Below are 19419 nucleotides of genomic sequence, written 5' to 3'. Positions count from 1 at the left end.
ATCCTCAATGCTCATTATTCAATCCTCAATACCCAATCCTCAATCTTCAATCCTCAATCCTCAATCCTCAATTCTCAATCCTCGATCCTCAATCCTCAGACCTCAGACATCAATACTCAACCCTCAGTCCTCGTCCTCAATCCATAACCCTCAATCCTCAATCATCAATCTTCAATCGTCAATACTCAATCTTCAGTCCTCAATCCTCAATCCTCAATCTTCAATCCTCAGTCCTCAATCCTCAATTCTCAATCCTCGATCCTCAATCCTCAGACCTCAGACATCAATACTCAACCCTCAGTCCTCGTCCTCAATCCATAACCCTCAATCCTCAATCCTCAATCCTCAGTCATCAATACTCAATCTTCAGTACTCAATCCTCAATCCTCAATCCTCAATCCTCAACCCCCAATCCTCATTCCTCAAACCTCAACCCTCAGCGCTCAGTCCTCATCCTCAGTTCTCAATTCTCAATCCTCAGGCCTCAATCCTCAATCCTCAATCCTCATTCTTCAATCCTCAATACCCAATCCTCAATCTTCAATCCTCAATCCTCAATCCTCAATTCTCAATCCTCAATCCTCAATCCTCAGACCTCAAACGTCAATATTCAACCCTCAGTCCTGGTCCCCAATCCACATCCCTCAATCCCTAATCCTCAATCTTCAATCATCAATATTCAATCTTCAGTCCTCAATACTCAATCCTCAATCCTCAATCCTCAATGTTCAATCCTCAATACCCAATCCTCAATCTTAAATCCTCAATCCTCAATCCTCAATACTCAATCCTCAATCCTCAATCCTCAAGAGTCAATCCTCTGTCCTCGAACCACAATTATGAATCCTCAATTCTGAATCCTCAATCCTGAATCCTCAATCCTCAATCCTCAATCCTCAATCCTCAATCCTCAGTTCTCAATCCTCTATCCTCAATCCTCAGACCTCAAACATCAATCCTCAATCCTCAATCCTCAATCCTCAATCCTCAATCCTCATTCTTCAATCCTCAACACCAAATCCTCAATCTTCATTCCTCAATCCTCAATCCTCTATTCTCAATCCTCAATCCTCAATCCTCAGACCTCAAACATCAATACTCAACCCTCAGTCCTCGTCCTCAATACACAACCCTCAATCCTCAATCCTCAATCTTCGATCATCAATATTCAATCTTCAATCCTCAATCCTCAATCCTCAATCCTCAGTCCTCAAACCTCAATTCTGAATCCTCAATCCTGAATCCTCAATCTTCAGCCATCAGTCCTCAACAATCAGTTGTCAATCCTCAATCCTCAATACTCAATCCTCAATCATCAATCCCCAATTCTCAATCCTCAATCTTCAATCCTCAATACTCAATCTTCAATCCTCAATCCTCAATCCTCAATCCTCAATCCTCATTCTTCAATCCTCAACCACAAATCCTCAATCTTCAATCCTCAGACCTCAAACATCAATACTCAACCCTCAGTCCTCGTCCTCAATACACAACCCTCAATCCTCAATCCTCAATCCTCAATCCTCAATCCTCAATCCTCAATCCTCAACCCTCAATCCCCAATCCTCAATCTTCAATACTCAATCCTCAATCCTCAATCCACAATCCTCAATCCTCAATCCTCAATCCTCAATCCTCAATGTTCAATCCGCAATCCCCAATACTCAATCCTCAATCCTCAATACTCAATCCACAATCATCAATCCTCAATCTTCAATATTCAGTCCACAATCCTCAATCCTCAATCCTCAATCCTCAATCATCAATCCTCAATCTTCAATCCTCAATCCTCAACCTTTAATCCTCAATCCTCAATCCTCAATCTTCAATCCTCAGTCCTCAATCCTCAATCCTCAATCCTCAATCCTCAATCCTCAATCCTCAATCCTCAATCTTCAATCCTCAATACTCAATCTTCAATCCTCAATCCTCAATCCTCAATCCTCAGTCCTCATTCTTCAATCCTCAATACCCAATCCTCAATCTTCAATCGTCAATCCTCAATCCTCAATCCTCAGTCCTCAATCCTGAATCTTCAATCCTCAATACTCAATCTTCAACACTCAAACCTCAATCCTCAATCCTCAATCTTCAATCCTCAATCCTTAATCCTCAATCCTCAATGCTCATTATTCAATCCTCAATACCCAATCCTCAATCTTCAATCCTCAATCCTCAATCCTCAATTCTCAATCCTCGATCCTCAATCCTCAGACCTCAGACATCAATACTCAACCCTCAGTCCTCGTCCTCAATCCATAACCCTCAATCCTCAATCATCAATCTTCAATCGTCAATACTCAATCTTCAGTCCTCAATCCTCAATCCTCAATCTTCAATCCTCAGTCCTCAATCCTCAATCCTCAATCCTCAATCCTCAATCCTCAATCTTCAATCCGCAATCCTCAATCCTCATTCTTCAATCCTCCATACCCAATCCTCAATCTTCAATCCTCAATCCTCAATCCTCAATTCTAAATCCTCAATCCTCAATCCTCAGACCTCAAACGTCAATATTCAACCCTCAGTCCTGGTCCCCAATCCACATCCCTCAAACCCCAATCCTCAATCTTCAATCATCAATATTCAATCTTCAGTCCTCAATCCTCAATCCTCAATCCTCAATCCTCAATCCTCAATCTTCAATCCTCAATACTCAATCTTCAATCCTCAATCCTCAATTCTCAATCCTCAATACTCAATCCTCAATCCTCAATCCTCAATCTTCAATCCTCAACAACAAATCCTCAATCTTCAATCCTCAATCCCCAATACTCAATCCTCAATCCTCAATCCTCCATCCTCAATCCTCAATCCTCAATCCTCAATCCTCAATCCTCAATCCTCAATCCTCAATTCTCAATCCTCTATCCTCAATACTCAGACCTCAAACATCAATCCTCAATCCTCAATCCTCAATCCTCAATCCTCAATCCTCAATCCTCAATCCTCAATTCTCAATCCTCTATCCTCAATACTCAGACCTCAAACATCAATCCTCAATCCTCAATCCTCAATCCTCAATCCTCAATCCTCAATCCTCAATCCTCAATCTTCAATCCTCAATACTCAATCTTCAATCCTCAATCCTCAATTCTCAATCCTCAATACTCAATCCTCAATCCTCAATCCTCAATCCTCAATCCTCAGTCCTCAATCCTCAATCTTCAATCCTCAATACTCAATCTTCAATCCTCAATCCTCAATCCTCAATCCTCAGTCCTCATTCTTCAATCCTCAATACCCAATCCTCAATCTTCAGTCCTCAATCCTCAATCCTCAATTCTCGATCCTCAATCCTCAATCCTCAGACCTCAGACATCAATACTCAACCCTCAGTCCTCGTCCTCAATCCACAACTCTCAATCCTCAATCATCAATCTTCAATCATCAATATTCAATCTTCTATCCACAATCCTCAATCCTCAATTCTCAATCATCTATCCTCAATCCTCAGACCTCAAACATCAATACTCAACCCTCAGTCCTCGTCCTGAATCCACAACCCTCAATCCTCAATCCTCAACCTTCAATCATCATTATTCAATCTTCAATCCTCAATCCTCAATCCTCAATCCTCAATCCTCATTCTTCAATCCTGAATACCCAATCCTCAATCTTCAATCCTCAATCCTCAATCCTCAATCTTCAGCCCTCAGTCCTCAACAATCAGTTGTCAATCGTCAATCCTCAATCCTCAATCCTCAATCCTAAATCCCAAATCCTCAATCCTCAATCTTCAATCCTCAATACTCAATCTTCAATCCTCAATCCTCAATCCTCAATCCTCAATCCTCATTCTTCAATCCTCAACAACAAATCCTCAATCTTCAATCCTCAATCCCCAATACTCAATCCTCAATCCTCAATCCTCCATCCTCAATCCTCAATCTTCAATCCGCAATCCTCAATCCTCAATCCTCAATCCTCAATCCTCAATCCTCTGTCCTCAAACCACAATCCTGAATCCTCAATACTGAATCCTCAATCTTCAGCCCTCAGTCCTCAATCCTCAATGCTCAATCCTCAGTCATCAATCTTCAATCTTCAGTACTCAATCCTCAATCCTCAAACCTCAATCCTCAATCCTCAACACCCAATCCTGCTTCCTCAAACCTCAACCCTCAGCCCTCAGTCCTCATCCTCAGTTCTCAATTCTCAATCCTCAGGCCTCAATCCTCAATCCTCAATCCTCATTCTTCAATCCTCAATACCCAATTCTCAATCTTCAATCCTCAATCCTCAATCCTCAATTCTCAATCCTCAATCCTCAATCCTCAATCCTCAATCCTCAATCCTCAATACTCAATCCTCAATCCTCAATCCTCAATCCTCAATCCTCAATCCTCAATCCTCAACCTTCAATCCTCAATACTCAATCTTCAATCCTCAATCCTCAATCCTCAATCCTCAATCCTCATTCTTCAATCCTCAACACCAAATCCTCAATCTTCATTCCTCAATCCTCAATCCTCTATGCTCAATCCTCAATCCTCAATCCTCAGACCTCAAACATCAATACTCAACCCTCAGTCCTCGTCCTCAATACACAACCCTCAATCCTCAATCCTCAATCTTCGATCATCAATATTCAATCTTCAATCCTCAATCCTCAATCGTCAGTCCTCAAACCTCAATTCTGAATCCTCAATCCTGAATCCTCAATTTCAGCCCTCAGTCCTCAACAATCAGTTGTCAATCCTCAATCCTCAATCCTCAATCCTCAATCCTCAATCCTCAATCCTCAATCCTCAATCCTCAATCCTCAATCTTCAATCCTCAATACTCAATCTTCAATCCTCAATCCTCAATCCTCAATCCTCAATCCTCAATCCTCATTCCTCAATCCTCAATCCTCAATCCTCAATCTTCAATCCTCAACACTCAATACTCAATCTTCAATCCTCAATCCTCAATCCTCAATCCTCAGTCCTCATTCTTCAATCCTCAATACCCAATCCTCAATCTTCAATCCTCAATCCTCAATCCTCAATTCTCAATCATCTATCCTCAATCCTCAGACCTCAAACATCAATATTCAACCCTCAGTCCTCGTCCTGAATCCACAACCCTCAATCCTCAATCCTCAACCTTCAATCATCAATATTCAATCTTCAATCCTCAATCCTCAATCCTCAATCCTCAATCCTCAATGTTCAATCCTCAATACCCAATCCTCAATCTTAAATCCTCAATCCTCAATCCTCAATACTCAATCCTCAATCCTCAATCCTCAAGAGTCAATCCTCTGTCCTCGAACCACAATTATGAATCCTCAATTCTGAATCCTCAATCCTGAATCGTCAATCCTCGATCCTCAATCCTCAATCCTCAATCCTCAATTCTCAATCCTCTATCCTCAATCCTCAGACCTCAAACATCAATCCTCAATCCTCAATCCTCAATCCTCATTCTTCAATCCTCAACACCAAATCCTCAATCTTCATTCCTCAATCCTCAATCCTCTATTCTCAATCCTCAATCCTCAATCCTCAGACCTCAAACATCAATACACAACCCTTCAGTCCTCGTCCTCAATACACAACCCTCAATCCTCAATCCTCAATCTTCGATCATCAACATTCAATCTTCAATCCTCAATCCTCAATCCTCAATCCTCAGTCCTCAAACCTCAATTCTGAATCCTCAATCCTGAATCCTCAATATTCAGCCATCAGTCCTCAACAATCAGTTGTCAATCCTCAATCCTCAATACTCAATCTTCAATCATCAATCCCCAATTCTCAATCCTCAATCTTCAATCCTCAATACTCAATCTTCAATCCTCAATCCTCAATCCTCAATCCTCAATCCTCAATCCTCATTCTTCAATCCTCAACAACAAATCCTCAATCTTCAATTCCTCAATCCCCAATACTCAATCCTCAATCCTCAATCCTCCATCCTCAATCATCAATCCTCAATCTTCAATACTCAATCCTCAATCCTCAATCCTCAATCCTCAATCCTCAATCATCAATCCTCAATCTTCAATCCTCAATGCTCAACCTTTAATCCTCAATCCTCAATCCTCAATCTTCAATCCTCAATCCTCAATCCTCAATCCTCAATCCTCAATCCTCAATCCTCAATCCTCAATCCGCAAATCTTCAATCCTCAATACTCAATCTTCAATCCTCAATTCTCAATCCTCAATCCTCAATCCTCAATCCTCAATCCTCAATCCTCAATCCCCAATCCTCAATCTTCAATACTCATTCCTCAATCCTCAATCCACAATCCTCAATCCTCAATCCTCAATCCTCAATCCTCAATGTTCAATCCGCAATCCCCAATACTCAATCCTCAATCCTCAATACTCAATCCTCAATCATCAATCCTCAATCTTCAATATTCAGTCCTCAATCCTCAATCCTCAATCCTCAATCCTCAATCATCAATCCTCAATCTTCAATCCTCAATGCTCAACCTTTAATCCTCAATCCTCAATCCTCAATCTTCAATCCTCAGTCCTCAATCCTCAATCCTCAATCCTCAATCCTCAATCCTCAATACTCAATCCTCAATCCTCAATCTTCAATCCTCAATACTCAATCTTCAATCCTCAATCCTCAATCCTCAATCCTCAGTCCTCATTCTTCAATCCTCAATACCCAATCCTCAATCTTCAATCGTCAATCCTCAATCCTCAATCCTCAGTCCTCAATCCTGAATCTTCAATCCTCAATACTCAATCTTCAACTCTCAAACCTCAATCCTCAATCCTCAATCTTCAATCCTCAATCCTCAATCGTCAATGCTCAATGCTCATTATGCAATCCTCAATACCCAATCCTCAATCTTCAATCCTCAATCCTCAATCCTCAATTCTCAATCCTCAATCCTTAATCCTCAGACCTCAGACATCAATACTCAACCCTCAGTCCTCGTCCTCAATCCATAACCCTCAATCCCCAATCCTCAATCTTCAACCATCAATATTCAATCTTCAGTCCTCAATCTTCAATCCTCAATCCTCAATCCTCAATCCTCAATCCTCAATCCTCAATCCTCAATGTTCAATCCTCAATACCCAATCCTCAATCTTAAATCCTCAATCCTCAATCCTCAATCCTCAATCCTCAATCCTCAATCCTCAATCCTCAATCCTCAATCCTCTATCCTCAATCCTCAGTCCTCAAACCTCAATCCTGGATCCTCAATCCTGAATCCTCAATCTTCAGGCCTCAGTCCTCAACAATCAGTTGTCAATTCTCAATCCTCAATAGAATATCATCAATTCACAGTTCTCAATACTCAATACTCAATCTGCAATCTTTAAATCTCTATCCACAAACACCAATTCTCATCACTCAACCATCAACACTCAGTCCCCAGTCCTCAATTTTCAATCCTCAATCCTCAATCCTCAATCCTCAGTCCTCAATCCTCAATCCTCAATCTTCAATCCTCAATACTCAATCATCAATCCTCAATCCTCAGTCCTAAATCCTCAAACCTCAACCCTCAACCCACAGCCCTCACTCTCAATCCTCAGCCCTCACTCTCAATCCTCGATCCTCAATACTCAATCCTCAATCTTCAATCCTCAATACTCAATCTTCAATCCTCAATCCTCAACCCTCAATCCACAATCCTCAATCCTCAATCCTCAGTCATCAATACTCAATCTTCAGTACTCAATCCTCAATCCTCAATCCTCAATCCTCAATCCTCAACCCCCAATCCTCATTCCTCAAACCTCAACCCTCAGCGCTCAGTCCTCATCCTCAGTTCTCAATTCTCAATCCTCAGGCCTCAATCCTCAATCCTCAATCCTCATTCTTCAATCCTCAATACCCAATCCTCAATCTTCAATCCTCAATCCTCAATCCTCAATTCTCAATCCTCAATCCTCAATCCTCAGACCTCAAACGTCAATATTCAACCCTCAGTCCTGGTCCCCAATCCACATCCCTCAATCCCTAATCCTCAATCTTCAATCATCAATATTCAATCTTCAGTCCTCAATCCTCAATCCTCAATCCTCAATCCTCAATGTTCAATCCTCAATACCCAATCCTCAATCTTAAATCCTCAATCCTCAATCCTCAATACTCAATCCTCAATCCTCAATCCTCAAGAGTCAATCCTCTGTCCTCGAACCACAATTATGAATCCTCAATTCTGAATCCTCAATCCTGAATCCTCAATCCTCAATCCTCAATCCTCAATCCTCAATCCTCAGTTCTCAATCCTCTATCCTCAATCCTCAGACCTCAAACATCAATCTTCAATCCTCAATCCTCAATCCTCAATCCTCAATCCTCATTCTTCAATCCTCAACACCAAATCCTCAATCTTCATTCCTCAATCCTCAATCCTCTATTCTCAATCCTCAATCCTCAATCCTCAGACCTCAAACATCAATACTCAACCCTCAGTCCTCGTCCTCAATACACAACCCTCAATCATCAATATTCAATCTTCAATCCTCAATCCTCAATCCTCAATCCTCAGTCCTCAAACCTCAATTCTGAATCCTCAATCCTGAATCCTCAATCTTCAGCCATCAGTCCTCAACAATCAGTTGTCAATCCTCAATCCTCAATACTCAATCCTCAATCATCAATCCCCAATTCTCAATCCTCAATCTTCAATCCTCAATACTCAATCTTCAATCCTCAATCCTCAATCCTCAATCCTCAGTCCTCATTCTTCAATCCTCAATACCCAATCCTCAATCTTCAATCGTCAATCCTCAATCCTCAATCCTCAGTCCTCAATCCTGAATCTTCAATCCTCAATACTCAATCTTCAACACTCAAACCTCAATCCTCAATCCTCAATCTTCAATCCTCAATCCTTAATCCTCAATCCTCAATGCTCATTATTCAATCCTCAATACCCAATCCTCAATCTTCAATCCTCAATCCTCAATCCTCAATTCTCAATCCTCGATCCTCAATCCTCAGACCTCAGACATCAATACTCAACCCTCAGTCCTCGTCCTCAATCCATAACCCTCAATCCTCAATCATCAATCTTCAATCGTCAATACTCAATCTTCAGTCCTCAATCCTCAATCCTCAATCTTCAATCCTCAGTCCTCAATCCTCAATCCTCAATCCTCAATCCTCAATCCTCAATCTTCAATCCGCAATCCTCAATCCTCATTCTTCAATCCTCCATACCCAATCCTCAATCTTCAATCCTCAATCCTCAATCCTCAATTCTAAATCCTCAATCCTCAATCCTCAGACCTCAAACGTCAATATTCAACCCTCAGTCCTGGTCCCCAATCCACATCCCTCAAACCCCAATCCTCAATCTTCAATCATCAATATTCAATCTTCAGTCCTCAATCCTCAATCCTCAATCCTCAATCCTCAATCCTCAATCTTCAATCCTCAATACTCAATCTTCAATCCTCAATCCTCAATTCTCAATCCTCAATACTCAATCCTCAATCTTCAATCCTCAATCCTCAATCGTCAATGCTCAATGCCCATTATTCAATCCTCAATACCCAATCCTCAATCTTCAATCCTCAATCCTCAATCCTCAATTCTCAATCCTCAATCCTCAATCCTCAGACCTCAGACATCAATACTCAACCCTCAGTCCTCGTCCTCAATCCATAACCCTCAATCCCCAATCCTCAATCTTCAACCATCAATATTCAATCTTCAGTCCTCAATCTTCAATCCTCAATCCTCAATCCTCAATCCTCAATCCTCAATCCTCAATCCTCAATGTTCAATCCTCAATACCCAATCCTCAATCTTAAATCCTCAATCCTCAATCCTCAATCCTCAATCCTCAATCCTCAATCCTCAATCCTCAATCCTCAATCCTCTATCCTCAATCCTTAGTCCTCAAACCTCAATCCTGGATCCTCAATCCTGAATCCTCAATCTTCAGGCCTCAGTCCTCAACAATCAGTTGTCAATTCTCAATCCTCAATAGAATATCATCAATTCACAGTTCTCAATACTCAATACTCAATCTGCAATCTTTAAATCTCTATCCACAAACACCAATTCTCATCACTCAACCATCAACACTCAGTCCCCAGTCCTCAATTTTCAATCCTCAATCCTCAATCCTCAATCCTCAGTCCTCAATCCTCAATCCTCAATCTTCAATCCTCAATACTCAATCATCAATCCTCAATCCTCAGTCCTAAATCCTCAAACCTCAACCCTCAACCCACAGCCCTCACTCTCAATCCTCAGCCCTCACTCTCAATCCTCGATCCTCAATACTCAATCCTCAATCTTCAATCCTCAATACTCAATCTTCAATCCTCAATCCTCAACCCTCAATCCACAATCCTCAATCCTCAATCCTCAGTCATCAATACTCAATCTTCAGTACTCAATCCTCAATCCTCAATCCTCAATCCTCAATCCTCAACCCCCAATCCTCATTCCTCAAACCTCAACCCTCAGCGCTCAGTCCTCATCCTCAGTTCTCAATTCTCAATCCTCAGGCCTCAATCCTCAATCCTCAATCCTCATTCTTCAATCCTCAATACCCAATCCTCAATCTTCAATCCTCAATCCTCAATCCTCAATTCTCAATCCTCAATCCTCAATCCTCAGACCTCAAACGTCAATATTCAACCCTCAGTCCTGGTCCCCAATCCACATCCCTCAATCCCTAATCCTCAATCTTCAATCATCAATATTCAATCTTCAGTCCTCAATCCTCAATCCTCAATCCTCAATCCTCAATGTTCAATCCTCAATACCCAATCCTCAATCTTAAATCCTCAATCCTCAATCCTCAATACTCAATCCTCAATCCTCAATCCTCAAGAGTCAATCCTCTGTCCTCGAACCACAATTATGAATCCTCAATTCTGAATCCTCAATCCTGAATACTCAATCCTCAATCCTCAATCCTCAATCCTCAATCCTCAGTTCTCAATCCTCTATCCTCAATCCTCAGACCTCAAACATCAATCCTCAATCCTCAATCCTCAATCCTCAATCCTCAATCCTCATTCTTCAATCCACAACACCAAATCTTCAATCTTCATTCCTCAATCCTCAATCCTCTATTCTCAATCCTCAATCCTCAATCCTCAGACCTCAAACATCAATACTCAACCCTCAGTCCTCGTCCTCAATACACAACCCTCAATCCTCAATCCTCAATCTTCGATCATCAATATTCAATCTTCAATCCTCAATCCTCAATCCTCAATCCTCAGTCCTCAAACCTCAATTCTGAATCCTCAATCCTGAATCCTCAATCTTCAGCCATCAGTCCTCAACAATCAGTTGTCAATCCTCAATCCTCAATACTCAATCCTCAATCATCAATCCCCAATTCTCAATCCTCAATCTTCAATCCTCAATACTCAATCTTCAATCCTCAATCCTCAATCCTCAATCCTCAATCCTCATTCTTCAATCCTCAACCACAAATCCTCAATCTTCAATCCTCAGACCTCAAACATCAATACTCAACCCTCAGTCCTCGTCCTCAATACACAACCCTCAATCCTCAATCCTCAATCCTCAATCCTCAATCCTCAATCCTCAATCCTCAATCCTCAATCCCCAATCCTCAATCTTCAATACTCAATCCTCAATCCTCAATCCACAATCCTCAATCCTCAATCCTCAATCCTCAATCCTCAATGTTCAATCCGCAATCCCCAATACTCAATCCTCAATCCTCAATACTCAATCCACAATCATCAATCCTCAATCTTCAATATTCAGTCCTCAATCCTCAATCCTCAATCCTCAATCCTCAATCATCAATCCTCAATCTTCAATCCTCAATCCTCAACCTTTAATCCTCAATCCTCAATCCTCAATCTTCAATCCTCAGTCCTCAATCCTCAATCCTCAATCCTCAATCCTCAATCCTCAATCCTCAATCCTCAATCCTCAATCTTCAATCCTCAATACTCAATCTTCAATCCTCAATGCTCAATCCTCAATCCTCAGTCCTCATTCTTCAATCCTCAATACCCAATCCTCAATCTTCAATCGTCAATCCTCAATCCTCAATCCTCAGTCCTCAATCCTGAGTCTTCAATCCTCAATACTCAATCTTCAACCCTCAAACCTCAATCCTCAATCCTCAATCTTCAATCCTCAATCCTTAATCCTCAATCCTCAATGCTCATTATTCAATCCTCAATACCCAATCCTCAATCTTCAATCCTCAATCCTCAATCCTCAATTCTCAATCCTCGATCCTCAATCCTCAGACCTCAGACATCAATACTCAACCCTCAGTCCTCGTCCTCAATCCATAACCCTCAATCCTCAATCATCAATCTTCAATCGTCAATACTCAATCTTCAGTCCTCAATCCTCAATCCTCAATCTTCAATCCTCAGTCCTCAATCCTCAATTCTCAATCCTCGATCCTCAATCCTCAGACCTCAGACATCAATACTCAACCCTCAGTCCTCGTCCTCAATCCATAACCCTCAATCCTCAATCCTCAATCCTCAGTCATCAATACTCAATCTTCAGTACTCAATCCTCAATCCTCAATCCTCAATCCTCAACCCCCAATCCTCATTCCTCAAACCTCAACCCTCAGCGCTCAGTCCTCATCCTCAGTTCTCAATTCTCAATCCTCAGGCCTCAATCCTCAATCCTCAATCCTCATTCTTCAATCCTCAATACCCAATCCTCAATCTTCAATCCTCAATCCTCAATCCTCAATTCTCAATCCTCAATCCTCAATCCTCAGACCTCAAACGTCAATATTCAACCCTCAGTCCTGGTCCCCAATCCACATCCCTCAATCCCTAATCCTCAATCTTCAATCATCAATATTCAATCTTCAGTCCTCAATACTCAATCCTCAATCCTCAATCCTCAATGTTCAATCCTCAATACCCAATCCTCAATCTTAAATCCTCAATCCTCAATCCTCAATACTCAATCCTCAATCCTCAATCCTCAAGAGTCAATCCTCTGTCCTCGAACCACAATTATGAATCCTCAATTCTGAATCCTCAATCCTGAATCCTCAATCCTCAATCCTCAATCCTCAATCCTCAATCCTCAGTTCTCAATCCTCTATCCTCAATCCTCAGACCTCAAACATCAATCCTCAATCCTCAATCCTCAATCCTCAATCCTCAATCCTCATTCTTCAATCCTCAACACCAAATCCTCAATCTTCATTCCTCAATCCTCAATCCTCTATTCTCAATCCTCAATCCTCAATCCTCAGACCTCAAACATCAATACTCAACCCTCAGTCCTCGTCCTCAATACACAACCCTCAATCCTCAATCCTCAATCTTCGATCATCAATATTCAATCTTCAATCCTCAATCCTCAATCCTCAATCCTCAGTCCTCAAACCTCAATTCTGAATCCTCAATCCTGAATCCTCAATCTTCAGCCATCAGTCCTCAACAATCAGTTGTCAATCCTCAATCCTCAATACTCAATCCTCAATCATCAATCCCCAATTCTCAATCCTCAATCTTCAATCCTCAATACTCAATCTTCAATCCTCAATCCTCAATCCTCAATCCTCAATCCTCATTCTTCAATCCTCAACCACAAATCCTCAATCTTCAATCCTCAGACCTCAAACATCAATACTCAACCCTCAGTCCTCGTCCTCAATACACAACCCTCAATCCTCAATCCTCAATCCTCAATCCTCAATCCTCAATCCTCAATCCTCAATCCTCAATCCCCAATCCTCAATCTTCAATACTCAATCCTCAATCCTCAATCCACAATCCTCAATCCTCAATCCTCAATCCTCAATCCTCAATGTTCAATCCGCAATCCCCAATACTCAATCCTCAATCCTCAATACTCAATCCACAATCATCAATCCTCAATCTTCAATATTCAGTCCACAATCCTCAATCCTCAATCCTCAATCCTCAATCATCAATCCTCAATCTTCAATCCTCAATCCTCAACCTTTAATCCTCAATCCTCAATCCTCAATCTTCAATCCTCAGTCCTCAATCCTCAATCCTCAATCCTCAATCCTCAATCCTCAATCCTCAATCCTCAATCTTCAATCCTCAATACTCAATCTTCAATCCTCAATCCTCAATCCTCAATCCTCAGTCCTCATTCTTCAATCCTCAATACCCAATCCTCAATCTTCAATCGTCAATCCTCAATCCTCAATCCTCAGTCCTCAATCCTGAATCTTCAATCCTCAATACTCAATCTTCAACACTCAAACCTCAATCCTCAATCCTCAATCTTCAATCCTCAATCCTTAATCCTCAATCCTCAATGCTCATTATTCAATCCTCAATACCCAATCCTCAATCTTCAATCCTCAATCCTCAATCCTCAATTCTAAATCCTCAATCCTCAATCCTCAGACCTCAAACGTCAATATTCAACCCTCAGTCCTGGTCCCCAATCCACATCCCTCAAACCCCAATCCTCAATCTTCAATCATCAATATTCAATCTTCAGTCCTCAATCCTCAATCCTCAATCCTCAATCCTCAATCCTCAATCTTCAATCCTCAATACTCAATCTTCAATCCTCAATCCTCAATTCTCAATCCTCAATACTCAATCCTCAATCCTCAATCCTCAATCTTCAATCCTCAACAACAAATCCTCAATCTTCAATCCTCAATCCCCAATACTCAATCCTCAATCCTCAATCCTCCATCCTCAATCCTCAATCCTCAATCCTCAATCCTCAATCCTCAATCCTCAATCCTCAATTCTCAATCCTCTATCCTCAATACTCAGACCTCAAACATCAATCCTCAATCCTCAATCCTCAATCCTCAATCCTCAATCCTCAATCCTCAATCCTCAATTCTCAATCCTCTATCCTCAATACTCAGACCTCAAACATCAATCCTCAATCCTCAATCCTCAATCCTCAATCCTCAATCCTCAATCCTCAATCCTCAATCTTCAATCCTCAATACTCAATCTTCAATCCTCAATCCTCAATTCTCAATCCTCAATACTCAATCCTCAATCCTCAATCCTCAATCCTCAATCCTCAGTCCTCAATCCTCAATCTTCAATCCTCAATACTCAATCTTCAATCCTCAATCCTCAATCCTCAATCCTCAGTCCTCATTCTTCAATCCTCAATACCCAATCCTCAATCTTCAGTCCTCAATCCTCAATCCTCAATTCTCGATCCTCAATCCTCAATCCTCAGACCTCAGACATCAATACTCAACCCTCAGTCCTCGTCCTCAATCCACAACTCTCAATCCTCAATCATCAATCTTCAATCATCAATATTCAATCTTCTATCCACAATCCTCAATCCTCAATTCTCAATCATCTATCCTCAATCCTCAGACCTCAAACATCAATACTCAACCCTCAGTCCTCGTCCTGAATCCACAACCCTCAATCCTCAATCCTCAACCTTCAATCATCATTATTCAATCTTCAATCCTCAATCCTCAATCCTCAATCCTCAATCCTCATTCTTCAATCCTGAATACCCAATCCTCAATCTTCAATCCTCAATCCTCAATCCTCAATCCTCAATCCTCAATCTTCAATCCTCAATACTCAATCTTCAATCCTCAATGCTCAATCCTCAATCCTCAGTCCTCATTCTTCAATCCTCAATACCCAATCCTCAATCTTCAATCGTCAATCCTCAATCCTCAATCCTCAGTCCTCAATCCTGAATCTTCAATCCTCAATACTCAATCTTCAACCCTCAAACCTCAATCCTCAATCCTCAATCTTCAATCCTCAATCCTTAATCCTCAATCCTCAATGCTCATTATTCAATCCTCAATACCCAATCCTCAATCTTCAATCCTCAATCCTCAATCCTCAATTCTCAATCCTCGATCCTCAATCCTCAGACCTCAGACATCAATACTCAACCCTCAGTCCTCGTCCTCAATCCATAACCCTCAATCCTCAATCATCAATCTTCAATCGTCAATACTCAATCTTCAGTCCTCAATCCTCAATCCTCAATCTTCAATCCTCAGTCCTCAATCCTCAATTCTCAATCCTCGATCCTCAATCCTCAGACCTCAGACATCAATACTCAACCCTCAGTCCTCGTCCTCAATCCATAACCCTCAATCCTCAATCCTCAATCCTCAGTCATCAATACTCAATCTTCAGTACTCAATCCTCAATCCTCAATCCTCAATCCTCAACCCCCAATCCTCATTCCTCAAACCTCAACCCTCAGCGCTCAGTCCTCATCCTCAGTTCTCAATTCTCAATCCTCAGGCCTCAATCCTCAATCCTCAATCCTCATTCTTCAATCCTCAATACCCAATCCTCAATCTTCAATCCTCAATCCTCAATCCTCAATTCTCAATCCTCAATCCTCAATCCTCAGACCTCAAACGTCAATATTCAACCCTCAGTCCTGGTCCCCAATCCACATCCCTCAATCCCTAATCCTCAATCTTCAATCATCAATATTCAATCTTCAGTCCTCAATACTCAATCCTCAATCCTCAATCCTCAATGTTCAATCCTCAATACCCAATCCTCAATCTTAAATCCTCAATCCTCAATCCTCAATACTCAATCCTCAATCCTCAATCCTCAAGAGTCAATCCTCTGTCCTCGAACCACAATTATGAATCCTCAATTCTGAATCCTCAATCCTGAATCCTCAATCCTCAATCCTCAATCCTCAATCCTCAATCCTCAGTTCTCAATCCTCTATCCTCAATCCTCAGACCTCAAACATCAATCCTCAATCCTCAATCCTCAATCCTCAATCCTCAATCCTCATTCTTCAATCCTCAACACCAAATCCTCAATCTTCATTCCTCAATCCTCAATCCTCTATTCTCAATCCTCAATCCTCAATCCTCAGACCTCAAACATCAATACTCAACCCTCAGTCCTCGTCCTCAATACACAACCCTCAATCCTCAATCCTCAATCTTCGATCATCAATATTCAATCTTCAATCCTCAATCCTCAATCCTCAATCCTCAGTCCTCAAACCTCAATTCTGAATCCTCAATCCTGAATCCTCAATCTTCAGCCATCAGTCCTCAACAATCAGTTGTCAATCCTCAATCCTCAATACTCAATCCTCAATCATCAATCCCCAATTCTCAATCCTCAATCTTCAATCCTCAATACTCAATCTTCAATCCTCAATCCTCAATCCTCAATCCTCAATCCTCATTCTTCAATCCTCAACCACAAATCCTCAATCTTCAATCCTCAGACCTCAAACATCAATACTCAACCCTCAGTCCTCGTCCTCAATACACAACCCTCAATCCTCAATCCTCAATCCTCAATCCTCAATCCTCAATCCTCAATCCTCAATCCTCAATCCCCAATCCTCAATCTTCAATACTCAATCCTCAATCCTCAATCCACAATCCTCAATCCTCAATCCTCAATCCTCAATCCTCAATGTTCAATCCGCAATCCCCAATACTCAATCCTCAATCCTCAATACTCAATCCACAATCATCAATCCTCAATCTTCAATATTCAGTCCACAATTCTCAATCCTCAATCCTCAATCCTCAATCATCAATCCTCAATCTTCAATCCTCAATCCTCAACCTTTAATCCTCAATCCTCAATCCTCAATCTTCAATCCTCAGTCCTCAATCCTCAATCCTCAATCCTCAATCCTCAATCCTCAATCCTCAATCCTCAATCTTCAATCCTCAATACTCAATCTTCAATCCTCAATCCTCAATCCTCAATCCTCAGTCCTCATTCTTCAATCCTCAATACCCAATCCTCAATCTTCAATCGTCAATCCTCAATCCTCAATCCTCAGTCCTCAATCCTGAATCTTCAATCCTCAATACTCAATCTTCAACACTCAAACCTCAATCCTCAATCCTCAATCTTCAATCCTCAATCCTTAATCCTCAATCCTCAATGCTCATTATTCAATCCTCAATACCCAATCCTCAATCTTCAATCCTCAATCCTCAATCCTCAATTCTCAATCCTCGATCCTCAATCCTCAGACCTCAGACATCAATACTCAACCCTCAGTCCTCGTCCTCAATCCATAACCCTCAATCCTCAATCATCAATCTTCAATCGTCAATACTCAATCTTCAGTCCTCAATCCTCAATCCTCAATCTTCAATCCTCAGTCCTCAATCCTCAATCCTCAATCCTCAATCCTCAATCCTCAATCTTCAATCCGCAATCCTCAATCCTCATTCTTCAATCCTCCATACCCAATCCTCAATCTTCAATCCTCAATCCTCAATCCTCAATTCTAAATCCTCAATCCTCAATCCTCAGACCTCAAACGTCAATATTCAACCCTCAGTCCTGGTCCCCAATCCACATCCCTCAAACCCCAATCCTCAATCTTCAATCATCAATATTCAATCTTCAGTCCTCAATCCTCAATCCTCAATCCTCAATCCTCAATCCTCAATCTTCAATCCTCAATACTCAATCTTCAATCCTCAATCCTCAATTCTCAATCCTCAATACTCAATCCTCAATCCTCAATCCTCAATCTTCAATCCTCAACAACAAATCCTCAATCTTCAATCCTCAATCCCCAATACTCAATCCTCAATCCTCAATCCTCCATCCTCAATCCTCAATCCTCAATCCTCAATCCTCAATCCTCAATCCTCAATCCTCAATTCTCAATCCTCTATCCTCAATACTCAGACCTCAAACATCAATCCTCAATCCTCAATCCTCAATCCTCAATCCTCAATCCTCAATCCTCAATCCTCAATTCTCAATCCTCTATCCTCAATACTCAGACCTCAAACATCAATCCTCAATCCTCAATCCTCAATCCTCAATCCTCAATCCTCAATCCTCAATCCTCAATCTTCAATCCTCAATACTCAATCTTCAATCCTCAATCCTCAATTCTCAATCCTCAATACTCAATCCTCAATCCTCAATCCTCAATCCTCAATCCTCAGTCCTCAATCCTCAATCTTCAATCCTCAATACTCAATCTTCAATCCTCAATCCTCAATCCTCAATCCTCAGTCCTCATTCTTCAATCCTCAATACCCAATCCTCAATCTTCAGTCCTCAATCCTCAATCCTCAATTCTCGATCCTCAATCCTCAATCCTCAGACCTCAGACATCAATACTCAACCCTCAGTCCTCGTCCTCAATCCACAACTCTCAATCCTCAATCATCAATCTTCAATCATCAATATTCAATCTTCTATCCACAATCCTCAATCCTCAATTCTCAATCATCTATCCTCAATCCTCAGACCTCAAACATCAATACTCAACCCTCAGTCCTCGTCCTGAATCCACAACCCTCAATCCTCAATCCTCAACCTTCAATCATCATTATTCAATCTTCAATCCTCAATCCTCAATCCTCAATCCTCAATCCTCATTCTTCAATCCTGAATACCCAATCCTCAATCTTCAATCCTCAATCCTCAATCCTCAATCTTCAGCCCTCAGTCCTCAACAATCAGTTGTCAATCGTCAATCCTCAATCCTCAATCCTCAATCCTAAATCCCAAATCCTCAATCCTCAATCTTCAATCCT

The sequence above is a fragment of the Calliopsis andreniformis genome, unplaced genomic scaffold, assembly GCF_051401765.1.
Source record: "Calliopsis andreniformis isolate RMS-2024a unplaced genomic scaffold, iyCalAndr_principal scaffold0031, whole genome shotgun sequence".
NCBI classification, from domain to species: domain Eukaryota; kingdom Metazoa; phylum Arthropoda; class Insecta; order Hymenoptera; family Andrenidae; genus Calliopsis; species Calliopsis andreniformis.
This window is presented reverse-complemented; position numbering follows the sequence as displayed.